Source organism: Sinocyclocheilus grahami, unplaced genomic scaffold, assembly GCF_001515645.1.
Source record: "Sinocyclocheilus grahami isolate Dianchi unplaced genomic scaffold, SAMN03320097.WGS_v1.1 scaffold159.1, whole genome shotgun sequence".
NCBI classification, from domain to species: domain Eukaryota; kingdom Metazoa; phylum Chordata; class Actinopteri; order Cypriniformes; family Cyprinidae; genus Sinocyclocheilus; species Sinocyclocheilus grahami.
This window is the reverse complement of record NW_015505338.1, coordinates 249,052-264,513: the sequence shown is the minus strand read 5'-3', so window position 1 is coordinate 264,513 and position 15,462 is coordinate 249,052.

The window sequence follows — 15,462 nt, the reverse complement described above, 5'->3', positions numbered from 1 at the left end:
CTATCTATCTATCTATCTATCTATCTATCTATCTATCTATCTATCTATCTATCTCTCTCTCTTTCTCTCGCTCTCTCTCTCTCTCTGTCTGTCTTTCTTTCTTTCTATCTATCTGTCTGTTTGTCTAGCTATCTATGATAGTGACAGGACACAATAGATTTAGTCAAGACTACCAATACTTCAGGTGCATTTGTGTAAAGGACACCTTACACAGCCCAACACTGGAATACAGTAATATGTGATCTAAGAGAAACGCATCTATCTATCTATCTATCTATCTATCTATCTATCTATCTATCTATCTATCTATCTATCTCTCTCTCTCTCTTTCTCTCGCTCTCTCTCTCTCTGTCTGTCTGTCTTTCTTTCTTTCTTTCTATCTATCTGTCTGTTTGTCTAGCTATCTATGATAGTGACAGGACACAATAGATTTAGTCAAGACTACCAATACTTCAGGTGCATTTGTGTAAAGGACACCTTACACAGCCCAACACTGGAATACAGTAATATGTGATCTAAGAGAAACGCTGCACACTCTGAATGTGTGTCTCCCCTGAGAGCCAAAGCCAAGAGTTACAATGTGAATGATTAATATTTCAGTAGCCATTAAAGATATCATCATAGGAAGCCACAAGACTCCAATTGCAGATTAAACTCACTGTACTTTGGCTAGTCATTTTAGAAAGTCTGATATTTATGAAGGCATAATTAACTGGTACGGTTTTGTCTATCATAACTCAGCCTACTGTAAGAAGAGTACTGAGACAAAACCAATAGTTTAAGCTCTAAAATGGCATACTTCACATTAAAACACCACTGTTATTCCATAATTTACTACGTTAATAATATTCTTGTTAAAATATTAACTGTCAACTATCCTTTCAAGAGCAATCCTCACATTACTACGAGTCTGTTTTTTGCTAAATGTGTCATTGCAGAACCTCCATCAGAAGAGAAAAATGTATTCAATTTGGTGTTGCACAAAACAGCAGGTGAACATACAAATTATCTCAGGTACACCCACCATCGAGATGTCACTCTAAAGCACTAACAAAACAGGTCCAGCGTTTGACGTTAAAACAAAAGCCTTTGCAAATTAATATTTGTTCCCCATCATGTGGGAGAAAAACATGTTCTATTCATAAGACGGATGATATTAAGTCTACAAATACTTCAGGCACGGCATGCCAAGGCCACCGGAGTGCCTAATCAATTGAGATGTTTGGTTTCAGGTACAGATTGTGACTGCGCATAATGTAACAAGCTTCTTGATTGCGAGCCGAGCCAGTGGTGGCATTTTGCGGTGTTTTTGGTGCCATTACTATCAATGTCGGAGGTCCTTTAGATCTTCATTATTTGGGCCACACTCATGCTCTTCCTGATTGAAGAGTTTGTGAACGACTTCCGCTATTAGTGAGTAATATCAGGCGGGGGTAAATAAAGCGTGAGAGAGGTAGAGAGCTCTTTGTCACCTGCCCTTGATTGTCAAGCTCATGTTTGCATGAAACATGAACTGCACTGCCCTTCTGTTTAGAAGACAAAAGAAGGCACAAAAAAGGATACAAACTGTCACTGGGGTGGTACCCTTTTAAAAGGTACTCATATATACCATTTAGGTACTAAAATGTACATTATAAGGGCCTTTCGCACCGCGGGAACCTTTTCATAGTACCAGAACTAATTGTGGAACTACCCACTTTTTGGCGTTTTCGCACCGCCGGAACTGGGTGCGGTTTTAGTACCGGACTGCCTTTTTCGAGAACCAAATTAGCTCCTACTTCGGAGCAGGGTCTAACCAGCACAACTGGTACTACCTGTGACGTAAGTAGACATTGATTGGCCAAACGCGTACGAAAACGCCCTCACCCGCCATGATTTAAAACGCCATGTAAACATTGTGTCAACTTATTTCACAAGTAAGGAGAACAGCGATAGATGGACGGACGCTGAAGTGCAGGCACTTGTAGCACTGCCAGTTGTCGTTGGAGATTCTTAGTCCTCCTTTCCGTTCTTTCAATCGCTTTACATATACGTCGACATTCCATGTCCATTATTGTGAAATCCGCGAGACACAACAAAAACACAGCTCCGATCACAGCGTCCTCCATCCTCCTGTTGTTAACGTTGTTCTACTTTGTTTCCGTTGTTGAACGCCGCACACAAATGACGTCGCTGTCGACCAGCTTACGTCACTTCCTAGTACACCTAGTACACGGTGCGAATGCAACCCTTTAAATGTTACTGGGAAATAGTTTGCGCAAAATCGTCCCAGTACTTTAGTACTGTACATTTAGTTCTGAAACTAAAGAGGTACGAAAGGCCTTACAGAGACCAATATGTACTTGTAAGGTACCAGTATGTGCCCTTTAGCTGTAAATATGGTACAAAGGTGTAAATTTTACAAATGTTCTGCCCCAGCTTTTGTACCTTTTATTCTGAGTGTTGGACTGTCCCTTCATGCTGTGAAGCCAAAGCAAATTCTTCAAATATAATCAAGGAAACATGAACACTTATGTACAAAACATTGATATTAATGTGTTTCATAACTTTTTTTTCACAAACCTACATGCAGATTAGTTTTTCCTTACTGTTAAAAACTAGGGCTGACAGCCCTAAAAATATATATATTTTTTTATATTCTGTCAGTTTTCTTTGCCACAAACTCTTGTGGGCATGTTTACATGACAGCGAAGTGTAAATGACGGAAAAGTTTTCCTTTGCGTTTTTCACAAACAGATGACAACGTTGTCAAAAATTATCCCCATTCACACTGATGGGCAAAAAATCTGTATTATTTATGTCTAGCCAGTAGATGGTGATGTCACTTTGTAAAGAAACATTACACAAACATAATACATTTTATTTAGTTTACATGGAGACGATAATGGCATTGTTTTCAAAAACTTGCATGTTGAAACCCACTTTCCAAAGTTTGTGTTTTCAGGCCACCAAAACACTGTTGTTGTGTAAATGAACGGCCAAAACGCATAAAAATGTTCCAATTTTAGTTAAATGTAAACAATTTTAGTCATGTAAACACCCCCCTTAGACTTTGATCTGTCCTGTGGCAGACGGGTTTGGCTGAACTATGTTGGGGTCTCATATTCAATAGACCTGTGCTGTTCCCCTTTGGGGGCCAATTATAACAAATACAGTGTTGTACAACTATGTATATCATGTATTTTAACTATATACCGTTATTGGTGCAGTTACACAGTTTGGCTCATTTCATCCTCATACCTGCTCTGCTTGTTTAGTGGAGTAATGATGCTTGGGATTATTACTCAATGGAGGTAGCAGTACCATTAAGAGACCAGAAATAATAATGAACCAGCTTAACAGTCAGTTATTTCAATATGTAAGGATTAAAAGCACAATCAATTTACATGTGATATTTCAGTTGGATGGGCAAAATAAAGTGTGCATCCCTTCAAAAACACCTGAGGGCCATATGAGTCTTGCAAATCACGTGTGGCCAAGTTTGAAATCAACATATTTGTCAAAAGTACCATGGATAAAACTTGTTTAATGCGGAAAAACAAATGAGGATGTAGTACTCAAGTGGTAACCTTTGTCTAATTGCTTGTTTCCCATAAAATCACTTCCCATCACTTCCAGTAAAACTTTCTAAGGACTAAGGGCAAAGCATTTCGATTCACTTATACATCAAACACAAGAATCGATGCTGGTTCAAAGCACAAGATGGCACCTTTATCTTGCACACAAATCTGTCCATGATGCCTGACCTTTACTTTATTCTGAAAATGTTGTGGTTTCAAAGATGAGCATGCATGCTTTTCAATACTCTTTTTATTATGTATAAATCCGCTGTTATCGTTCACAGTGGGGAAGCCAGCAAGTGTTTGAACACAGCAGCTAAGTAACCAAAACAACATGACTTTGGGTACAAGTATGCAGACCATGAGATTACTGCTGTTTATTGACCACGAAGTGAAGGATCAAATCAGTTCCCTGATTAGACCACTTTAATAGGTGATCATATTACTTTTGGTTGGATAATGATTAAAAAAAGAAAGAAAACGGGACAAGAATATCATACACTTGAAATCTTTTGCTTTAAAAGACCCTAGAAACAACATAGCAACATGACCCTAGCAATCACACAATCTTTCGCAAACAGTACTTCTTAATAATATAGATTAAAAACTGTATTATAAAATGTGCAAGAAAATATCTTAATAACAATATTATAAAATAATTGTAAATTATAATAATATCAATTAAATCATGTTTTGAATAATGTAAATATATTTTGCAACAGCTTTAAATGAGAAAAAGACACTGATTAAGAGGAAGTCACTGGGTTGCTAAGTGAAGTATGGCCACAGCTAAATTGTTCTCACCCCTAACAGAAGGAATAAGAAAAGATAGTATGGGTCGCCAGAAGAAAAAGAAAAAAGAAGAGGTGAAGAAGGACATCAAGCAGGTGAATTGGTTTCTCTGCTGTAGGGAGGTGATTTCTCTGAAACAGAAACCTTTTATAACGGGGCGGTGCATAGATAAAGCCCAGGATCTATTTATATAAAGAGCAGAGGCTCCAATGAATGGTTGTGCTCAACTCACAGACAACAAAAGGTGTGTTTTGTCGCAGAGACATTGAATAATCGTGCAGTATAAAGCTTGCTCTACAGTAAAGGTTGCTCTGGGAGATCAGGAAAAGGCACACTTGTGAGCGAACAGATCCACAAAGACAGACAGGTTCAGAAAAATGTCAACAACTACATTAAAAGATGTTTCACTGGTACAGAACCTTAGATCCAAAGCCATATAAAGTTAAAAAAGGTGCTTAATCTTTACTTGAAAGATATTGACAGTTGTTTCTCCAAGTTCTATCTTCAATTCTGTATGTTAAAGGACTAAAGAAACACATTTTACGTTACAAATTAGTATCTCATTAGATTTTTCAAAGTAATAAAAGTACTAATATTGTGTTAAATATTATAAAATTGTAATAAAATAATTTGCGTTCACTCACAATTTTGTTTTTCTATAGCGCTAGTTTTACTAAAACTTTGCAGAAATAAATGTCATTTTTATTTATTTGATGTTTATTCTATTCTAAAACCACTGAATCATACAAATCAGGGTTTTAATGTATATTTAGTCTTCCCAATTTTAGTAACGGTCACAAAAATTGCATGCTTCAAATGAAATATTACAACATGAAAAATATAACAACTATCATAAACAGCAAACAAAATTTGTTGGCGTTTAAGCACCTTTCTTTCCACATTTACTGCTTTTAAAATAAAATAATAATAAAAAATAAGTTTATATGCAATTACGAAAACAAGTTTATACAAGGGTTTTTGTCGAAAGCAGCATTCTGACATCATGTAAATACAGATACTATTTTCCTTAAGCCGTTTAAATGGTTATGAGAAAATGGTTTCACGCTTCTAGGTGGAGTTACGCCAGGGAACATGGTTTATATGGCCATAAAACCACAAGCACTGCATTCTTGTGAATGTTCATGGGGAAAGAAGCCCAGACTGTAGTTACAGAAAGCTGTGTAGATACCTGCTTACTGACAGCTGTACAAATATACATAAATTAAGAATACGCTGATATATTTTTTGCATCTCTGGTGTGCATGTAAGAGAAATGTATTAAACATAACCTTCCAGAGGTGTCCAACTCTGCTCCTGGTGAGCCATTATCCTACAGAGTTGAAGGGGTCATCGGCTGCAAAATTCACTTTTCAAGTTGTTTGAACATAAATGTATGTTGGAAGTGTGTGTACACATCCATCATATAATTATAAAAATTCATCCAGTGTTTTTTTTTAAATCCCTATTTTAAAATCCCCTTTCTCAAACCAGGCTGTTCTGAGATTCCTGTCAGAATGACATAGTTCTGTACAGACCCCTCCCACGATAGTTGATTGACAGTAGCGTTTCAGCACAGACTGGACTGGTGTCTTACCTTAGACCCGCCCTGAGTGAGCTGTCATCAGTCCGCCATTGTGTTGACTCTGCTGCAGGGGAAGACAAGATGTCTCCAATTAAGCAATTGAGCTGCTTTATTGTTGGATGTAATAATGAATATAGCAATCGTCATTTACTCCGGACATCTGAGCTGCTGAAGAGATTAACGTTACTTTCGCTTTGAAGTGAATGCGCCACTCCCGATCAGCCTAAATGCATCTATGTTCGCTCGAATCATTCATGATCCAGCCTCATCTACAGACGAAATGAGTATAAGGGTTTTTTATGAATCTTTGCAAATCACCTTTCCTAATAACACGCTAATTAGCAAGTTTCACAATGAATGCGGCTAAAGTAAACAGTCTCTCTGGCTGCGTTTACACTGGCACAAAAAATCCGATCTTTCGCTCACATCTGACACAGATCGGAATTTGTTGCACACGTGTAAACACAAAAACCCGCACGAGATCTGATTTTTTTGCATCAGATCTGAGCCACTTCCAACTGTGGATTTTAATCGGATACACATCTGATATCTGGACATCCGACCTACGTCTAAACACACATATCCGATTCTCCACAGAACTCCTAATGCGAGGGCGGCACGTTTGCTCATAAAGATTTTTAATGCCGTTTAATGCCGGCGTGCTGTACGCGCTCGCATTTTATTGAGATGGAAACTTTTTATAGGTAGTTAATAAGACATATGGACTTAAATAAATTATGTTCTTGGGCACAATAAGCAAGCTAACATGCAGTAGCCTACAATCTATATCTACCATTCTATTTAAATATATATACCTTTTAATCTATATATTTTAGAATGTCCTCAATAAGCACCATTTTTGAAGAGTGTGCATGTGCATAAATGCCTAAGGGAACCCCGGAGTATGACATAAGAAGGAACACATGATGACTCAAACATCCTATAAAGCAAAATGACAGGGAAAAAAATAGTAAATTAGTCATCAGGTGCCATGTTCAATACAGCAGCATATCTGAGATCTGAGATAGCAAAAGTTATTACTCCACCACATGCGTGTAACGTCATTAACAACGGCCCTATATAGTTGATCTAATGTGGTTCAAACGACAGAGATGCGTCCGTGTTTTGGAAATAGTTGTGAATAGCTAGCCACAACAATGCATCGTACTAATCAGCAACTTATGTCGTTATAAGGAAAACGCACCCTAGAACAGCTTAGCAAGAGTTTTTAAGTTGCCAAGGAACAAATAACCTCCCTCATCAGCCCAACAAATACTGATGGCAACAGCTTTAAATGAGAAAAAGACACTGATTAAGAGGAAGTCACTGGGTTGCTAAGTGAAGTATGGCCACAGCTAAATTGTTCTCACCCCTAACAGAAGGAATAAGAAAAGATAGTATGGGTCGCCAGAAGAAAAAGAAAAAAGAAGAGGTGAAGAAGGACATCAAGCAGGTGAATTGGTTTCTCTGCTGTAGGGAGGTGATTTCTCTGAAACAGAAACCTTTTATAACGGGGCGGTGCATAGATAAAGCCCAGGATCTATTTATATAAAGAGCAGAGGCTCCAATGAATGGTTGTGCTCAACTCACAGACAACAAAAGGTGTGTTTTGTCGCAGCGACATTGAATAATCGTGCAGTATAAAGCTTGCTCTACAGTAAAGGTTGCTCTGGGAGATCAGGAAAAGGCACACTTGTGAGCGAACAGATCCACAAAGACAGACAGGTTCAGCAAAATGTCAACAACTACATTAAAAGATGTTTCACTGGTACAGAACCTTAGATCCAAAGCCATATAAAGTTAAAAAAAGGTGCTTAATCTTTACTTGAAAGATATTGACAGTTGTTTCTCCAAGTTCTATCTTCAATTCTGTATGTTAAAGGACTAAAGAAACACATTTTACGTTACAAATTAGTATCTCATTAGATTTTTCAAAGTAATAAAAGTACTAATATTGTGTTAAATATTATAAAATTGTAATAAAATAATTTGCGTTCACTCACAATTTTGTTTTTCTATAGCGCTAGTTTTACTAAAACTTTGCAGAAATAAATGTCATTTTTATTTATTTGATGTTTATTCTATTCTAAAACCACTGAATCATACAAATCAGGGTTTTAATGTATATTTAGTCTTCCCAATTTTAGTAACGGTCACAAAAATTGCATGCTTCAAATGAAATATTACAACATGAAAAATATAACAACTATCATAAACAGCAAACAAAATTTGTTGGCGTTTAAGCACCTTTCTTTCCACATTTACTGCTTTTAAAATAAAATAATAATAAAAAAGAAGTTTATATGCAATTACGAAAACAAGTTTATACAAGGGTTTTTGTCGAAAGCAGCATTCTGACATCATGTAAACACAGATACTATTTTCCTTATGCCGTTTAAATGGTTATGAGAAAATGGTTTCACGCTTCTAGGTGGAGTTACGCCAGGGAACATGGTTTATATGGCCATAAAACCACAAGCACTGCATTCTTGTGAATGTTCATGGGGAAAGAAGCCCAGACTGTAGTTACAGAAAGCTGTGTAGATACCTGCTTACTGACAGCTGTACAAATATACATAAATTAAGAATACGCTGATATATTTTTTGCATCTCTGGTGTGCATGTAAGAGAAATGTATTAAACATAACCTTCCAGAGGTGTCCAACTCTGCTCCTGGTGAGCCATTATCCTACAGAGTTGAAGGGGTCATCGGCTGCAAAATTCACTTTTCAAGTTGTTTGAACATAAATGTATGTTGGAAGTGTGTGTACACATCCATCATATAATTATAAAAATTCATCCAGTGTTTTTTTTTAATCCCTATTTTAAAATCCCCTTTCTCAAACCAGGCTGTTCTGAGATTCCTGTCAGAATGACATAGTTCTGTACAGACCCCTCCCACGATAGTTGATTGACAGTAGCGTTTCAGCACAGACTGGACTGGTGTCTTACCTTAGACCCGCCCTGAGTGAGCTGTCATCAGTCCGCCATTGTGTTGACTCTGCTGCAGGGGAAGACAAGATGTCTCCGATTAAGCAATTGAGCTGCTTTATTGTTGGATGTAATAATGAATATAGCAATCGTCATTTACTCCGGACATCTGAGCTGCTGAAGAGATTAACGTTACTTTCGCTTTGAAGTGAATGCGCCACTCCCGATCAGCCTAAATGCATCTATGTTCGCTCGAATCATTCATGATCCAGCCTCATCTACAGACGAAATGAGTATAAGGGTTTTTTATGAATCTTTGCAAATCACCTTTCCTAATAACACGCTAATTAGCAAGTTTCACAATGAATGCGGCTAAAGTAAACAGTCTCTCTGGCTGCGTTTACACTGGCACAAAAAATCCGATCTTTCGCTCACATCTGACACAGATCGGAATTTGTTGCACACGTGTAAACACAAAAACCCGCACGAGATCTGATTTTTTTGCATCAGATCTGAGCCACTTCCAACTGTGGATTTTAATCGGATACACATCTGATATCTGGACATCCGACCTACGTCTAAACACACATATCCGATTCTCCACAGAACTCCTAATGCGAGGGCGGCAAGTTTGCTCATAAAGATTTTTAATGCCGTTTAATGCCGGCATGCTGTACGCGCTCGAATTTTATTGAGATGGAAACTTTTTATAGGTAAGAAATTGCACATTCAGGAGCTGGTTTTCAACCCCCGCCCCGTGAATTTTGAAAATACAACAGCTAAAAGCTACATATATTTCTCAGCAATGAGGTGATAACTAAGCAGTTTTTGTAATTTTGCAATGCTTCACAATTGCTCGCTCGCACGTGGGTGTATGTGTTCGTTCGTTCTCGTTCTCTCTCTCTCCTTAATTCGAATTAATTTCAATAAATATCATCTTTATTTCACTAAAGAATTATACCTCTAACGAGCTGTAGATAAAATAGTCTAAAAAATTAAAATTACCGTTATTTTCCGGTCTTTATCCTTCCAGTCAGATTTTGTGCTGCAAAACATCTATGACAGCCGTTGTCCATGCTGGCAAATAATAATGGCCATTTGACGTGAATTATATAAATAATTTTAAAAGCACGGCCATTTAAAACCCGATGGTCTACCATGTGCATAGTAAAGCGATCACTGCAGACAATCCTTTTGGGTGGGAATTAGGCTAATGTAAACACAGATATCGGATACCAGTCGTGTCAAAAGTGAATGTAAAGAGACGTGCCAAAAATTGGATATGGTCAAAAGATCGTATCTGTGCATTAAGACTTGCAGTGTAAATGCAGCCTCGGAAGAGAGGGGCAGGGCCAGCAGAGCTCATTAACATTTAAAGCAACATGGACTATAATGGCTTGATAAAAACAGAGCTGATTTTGACCGGTTTAAAAAGGTGTTTTTTACACTAACATTGAGAAATTTTAACCAAAGTATGTTATAGAGTTTTAATTAAGACCCTAAAGAATCATTTCAACTTGTGCAAAATGAGCCCTTTAAGCTGCAATCCTGGTTAAACACACTTGAACCTGCTAATCAGGTCTTCAGGATCGCTAGAAATTTCAAAGCAAGTGTGCTGGGGCAGGTTAGAGCTAAAATCTGCAGGACTTGACACCCTTTTCAATGAGAGCAATAGCTCATTTCAGGCAAATCAATATTCATTTCATATTCCACCATTAAAAGTTTAAAGAGTTCCAGATATAATTTGTACTGGTAATTATTTCCTGTTCAGAAAACGGCCATATATTTTATTAGGAAATTCCCCAATTGCTATGTCTATAGACGCAAATGAAAACAAGGCCAACTTGTTTTGTCTTCTTCCTCAACTTGGCCTGAAGCACATACTGTATTTACAGACTCGTATGACTCAGTCTTTGCTTTGAACTGCCTAAAAAGTGAGTGGGTCTTTGATGAGGAAAGTGTATAATTCAGCAGTTCGTAAATTCTGAAAGACTTTGTTTCAAATGCACATCAAATTATTTATTGTCTGCCGATCTTGACCCAAATATCTGAAAGATGTCTTTTTTTCACAGGTACCCTGGGATATTTTCTTCTGTCCTGCTTTCATCACACCCCCTGCCCTTGTTTCTTGGCGCCCAATGGTTATCTAACGCTTGAGTGTCGCAAGATAAACCCACAGCTCTTAAGTCCAGATTTCAGCTTCTTTCAAAGCACCTTTCAGATTCTTCCCACTTAAAAGTGACATTATTGATCGGCTCTGGTAAAGTCGTCCCCGTGGGTTGAATCATCCAGTGGGAGGCTCGGCAGTATGCGCTAGAAGACGGAGGAAAGAATGTCTGCCTGACTTGACCTCTTTGGCTTCAGACCACACCACGCTTCTCCACCTCCTCCACATTTGTTCTCCAGTAGGGAAGAGACATGAAAAAGCATGGGAAAAAAAGACCCCTCGTCTCGGTTTAGGCTCAGAACGCTCGCCCTTTTTGAAAGCCAAAGGTTCACAGCAGGTCTCTGGCCTTTCTTAAACACGTACATACAGAAGACCCAAACAAATATACAAGCTAAATGTCAAACATTTCTCTGAGCGGAGGTGCCAAGGCACTATGTCTCCTTCGGGGACTAGTAAATAAATTCTCAATGACAGAACACCAAAAGGTTCCCAAACCAACACAAAGACGAAAAATCCGCATTTTTTGGGATTTGTGCAGAATCTTGCCTCTTAGGTACATCTACTGTTATGTAAATATCGATAGTCTCCAGCCTCAGGCTTTGAGGAGCGTAGAGGTGGAAACTCATGTTTACATGAGAGTTTTTAGATGCAAATTTAAAGAAAAGGCTTTCAGCTTGCCATACAGAGATTTCCTCACCTCTCTCGAAATAGATCCTATTTCAGACTGACATTATAACCAACATTTGGATGTTATGTTTATGTGGGAACTACGAACTCCCTGAGGAGCTCTGACGGAGGCCAACAGTCAACACCTTCCACTAGTAATTGAGTAATAATTCAAAGCAACAGAGCCGGTTGCAATTAAAGTAGCCGACCCCTTGAACCAAATCGACGGGCTTAGCCATCGCTCCGATCGCTAGCCAGAGGCTTTATGATTTGCTTGGGGATTTGAGCAATAATGGAAATGTTTACAGATTGTCATGGCTGCCCATTTTGGCAGTATATTCCAACTGACGTTCTCTCTTTCTTCCCTTTCTCTCCCTCGTCCTTTCACCCGCCTCTGCAAATTACCGGCTCCTCTTTCATTGAAAACCTGATCATGTAATTTCCCCCACCTCCTCTTTCGGCAGCCATAATAGCAGCCGTCTGCAGGCCGCAATCATTGTACTGTCTTCTGCTTGCTGCTCTCTGCTGGGGAATGAAACAGTGGTGCACCTGGGGCCTCTTTCTGGGAACCTTCATCCTCTTTATTTTTCTCTCTCTGTCTCTGACTCTTTTCTCCCTCTGAGCAAATTCACTAAACACAGAAGTCAGAACAAATGTTTCCCAGCCAGAACTCACCGAAAGTGACATACAGTTGATTTATTTCATCCTGTTGTAGATGCCACATTATTCCTCGGCGTATCATCTCTGGTACACATAGATGAATGCAGACGATGACGCAATTCTCTGGATTCCCGTCCTGTCAGAACAGCTGACGTGTTTGAATGTTGTTCGATTTTTGCCTATTCTCAACTAATAGGTCACAACCAAAAAATGGTTGCAGGTCTGTTTTGATAGGTTCATAAACAGACAGGGGAAAAAAACATCAAAGTATCACATCATTTTTGTGCAATACTACTGCAATCAACCCTGAAGAAAGAAAATATGACCCAAAAACCTAGATAACATTAAATACTGGTTACAGCAGGGGTGTTAGAATTGACAAGACGGTTGACCCTGAGTGGTCAGCTAAATATCTACAGTGGATCTAAAATATGAATAGTTAATTATAACTAGTTATGGTTAATTATTCATATTTCCCCATGAGCTGATTCGCTACAGCTCCAACCGCAATTAAACACAGCCAGACCAGCTAATCAAGGTCTTACTAGCCATACTAGAAACTTCCAGGTACAGTAGGTGTGTTGAGGCAAGTTGGAGCTAAACTCTCCAGGACAGTGGCCCTCCAGGACTAAATCTGGACACCCCTAGGTTACGGGATTGGTATTGTTTTGGATGTCGGGGTGTCCAGACTTGGTCCTGGAGGGCCACTAACCTGCAGAGTTTAGCTCCAACCGCAATTAAACACAGCCAGACCAGCTAATCAAGGTCTTACTAGCCATACTAGAAACTTCCAGGTACAGTAGGTGTGTTGAGGCAAGTTGGAGCTAAACTCTGCAGGACAGTGGCCCTCCAGGACTAAATCTGGACACCCCTAGGTTACGGGATTGGTATTGTTTTGGATGTCACTTGATGCCCAATGTAAAATCCTGGATCTGAAGGAAAACCATTTGAGTACCACTCAGTTACACACATTAGCATTAGCATAAAGAGCAATGTGCACATAAAGTCCGGCAGTTTAGTATGCCAGAACTGGGTTGGGATTACATTAACCACCCGGTGAACGTCCCAGAACTGGGAAGAGGCCAAACTGTAGCGAACAAATCCACCCCCAACTGGTGATTATCAGTCCATTTTAGTCTCATTATCTTTTTCGGTATTTACATTTTCGCACAATATGGTCGTCAAGTCTTGGGAGTCTGCATCGGGAAAAAGGTCATGTTTAATTACATTTCAAGACTTATCTCTCCTTTGGCCCCTGAACAATTACAGGGTGAATGAGAGAAGCTATCAATTGCCAGTGACAATAAGGTATTAAGCCGAGGTCAAGGGAGGGGGCCTCGCAGGACTACAAGCTGTCCCTAAACTGCCTGACGGTAATAACGTCTAATCTGGTGAGGCAAAGCCCTCTTGTTTCCCCTGTACAATCCTGGCTAATTGCCCAATTAAACCAAATCAGGTTCATAACAAATAAACAGCATTAGCACACCCAAATAAGAATCTGCAAAGAAATAGGAAGCGCATGGATTCTGAAATTGTCACTTGGGAAACTGATCTAGTTGGTAAGTGCTAAATATATATAGAGAGAGAGTATGAGTGCGTGGGGGCTACATCTTTAGGTCCCCACAGGATGGGATATTAAAGGTGATGAGTGGCAGTATTCAATTTTATGACAACCATTTAGAAAAACACTTCCTACTAGCAAAATATAGTATCTGGTACTTTCCACAAACAGGGTACAAATTATGCTCTCAACAGCATCCAACAGTTGTAGTCGAGACTAGCTCATTCAAGTGTGAGTCCAGGCCAATACCTGAGTAGGTTGATTTTGAGTACAGACCAAGACCTGAAGAGGGTCTGAATGATTCAGAATGTGATACAAGGCAGAGTCCAAATGCTCTCGAGTCTATGACAACCCACATTAAAAAATACTATAGTAATTTATAATAAATACTATAGTGATTTTGAACCATACTATAGTGAAGTGTATTATACTTTATGTATTATAGTATTTACAACACTTTGTATACAGCATACTGTAGTATTAACTATAGTGAACTGATAAACTGTAATAAATACTGCAGTATACTTTAGTTTTTACTACAGTAAACTGTTGTGTATTGTAGTATAATATACCCTATAGTTGTAGAAAACTTAATACAGTATTGGGTAAAGTAATTTGTTTATATTACAATAGTTGTTATATTACCACAGCAACTATATAATTACCACAACAAATTAGTTCAAGTACTTTACTATAGCATGGTTCAAAAACATGGTCTGAACTCTAGTTCTACAACACTGGTATTGAAAAATGTAAGCAATACAAAATGTTGTCATTTCGATATAGTTTGCTGAATTGATATTCAAATAATTTTAGAAAAAGTACAATATTTATCTGTGTTCCACATTTTACGTGCAAGGTTACCACCACATGATTAAAAAAAGCACCCAGGAAACAACATCATTTGGGATTTAAAAATAAATAAATAAAATAAAAAATGTACTAGTTTTATTTAAATAATTTAATGTTTTTGCTAAACAGTAACAGAAATCCACAGAGTTTTAATCTGTATTCAGTCCAAAGAATAAAAAAATAATTTCAAAAAATAATCTCAAAATTCTCCCATTTTTCTTGCAATTGAGAGTTTAGATTTCTCAATTCTGGCTTTTTTTTTCAGGTCAGTTCTTTTTTTGCTACAGAACTGAGAGTTGTAATCTCAGAATTGCAAGCTATTGCAAGACGTAAACTCACAGTTCTGAAAGAAAAAAGTCCAAACTATGAAATAAAAATTCACAATTGCAAGAAAAAAAAAGAATTGTGAGATAAAAGGTCACATGTAAAAACACACTTATGGGATGTAAATTTGCTTTTATTTTTCAAGATATAAACTCAGAATTGCAAAAAAAAAAAAAAAAAGTCTGATTTGTGAGACAAAAAGTCGCAATTACTTTTTAAATTTAATTTAATTTTGATCCTGTGGCAGAAACAAATTTCTATAAGTAACATGGTTGAGGAACATGTCATGTATTAATTACTTTAGTTCAACTACCTTAGATAGACGGAGAAGATTAAGCACCTCCTTTCACTGACTATTTGTTTCAAC